Here is a 923-nt window from a genome sequence, read left to right on the forward strand (position 1 = left end):
AAAGACAAAAAAGAAGTGTTCATAATTGGCAGGAAGCTCCCTCTCCATCTTGTGGCTCTACCATCTGTAGCACATGGCTTCCAAGTTGCTGAGCATATTTGCACAAAGTTGGCAGAGGGGAAAGCACTTAGAAGAGTGGGGAGAGATTTTTATGGGCCTGGTCCACATGCCACACACATCATTTCTACTTACATTCCATTGGTGACAACCCAGTCACGAGACTGCACCTAATAGCACAGAAGGCTGTGATTGGCAGACCAATAGGGAAGAAGATGGTGATATTTGGTGAATTGCTAGCATGGACAGGAAGAGGGGAGGATGTCATTGAATAACATATGCCTGGTACAAATCAGAATTCTGGTGGTGGAGGGAGAGGGGAATGCCTGATGACTTAGAAAATTAATTGGCAAGGCTTAGTCCCATGCACACCATATGGAAGAATATGCTGTCCTCTGAAATCTGATTTCACTGAGCAATGCTGGTAAACATGGGATTACTGAGGGTTCATCGAATCCAACAGTCTGTCCAGAGGGCACAATATTCTATGCTAGGAAGTGCTGAGCATTTCGTGTAGTGAGGCCTGGTAAGAGAAATTAGGATTTCAGCTGTTGCCTCACCAGAGACAGGATATAACACTCTCAATGGGGCTGAATGGCTGATGTCATCTTGATTTGATCTGGTGCTTGCTCTGACTCCAGCCAAACCAGAAGGTCTCAGCAGCCGGATATCTTTGCATTCAGTGGAGCACAACTTTGCTAGGCATTTTGCTGCTATTCTTATGTTTGAGATACATTCCATCGAGGAGCTTGTTAGAAATGCAGTGTCTTAGGCCCCACTCCAGACTTACTAAATCAGAGGAGTCTGCCTTTTAGCAAGATACCCTGGGGAATCTTATTCAACTTAATGGATCAGAAGTTCTTCAA

The sequence above is a fragment of the Bison bison genome, unplaced genomic scaffold, assembly GCF_000754665.1.
Source record: "Bison bison bison isolate TAMUID 2011002044 unplaced genomic scaffold, Bison_UMD1.0 scf7180017861405, whole genome shotgun sequence".
Classification (NCBI taxonomy): Eukaryota; Metazoa; Chordata; class Mammalia; order Artiodactyla; family Bovidae; genus Bison; species Bison bison.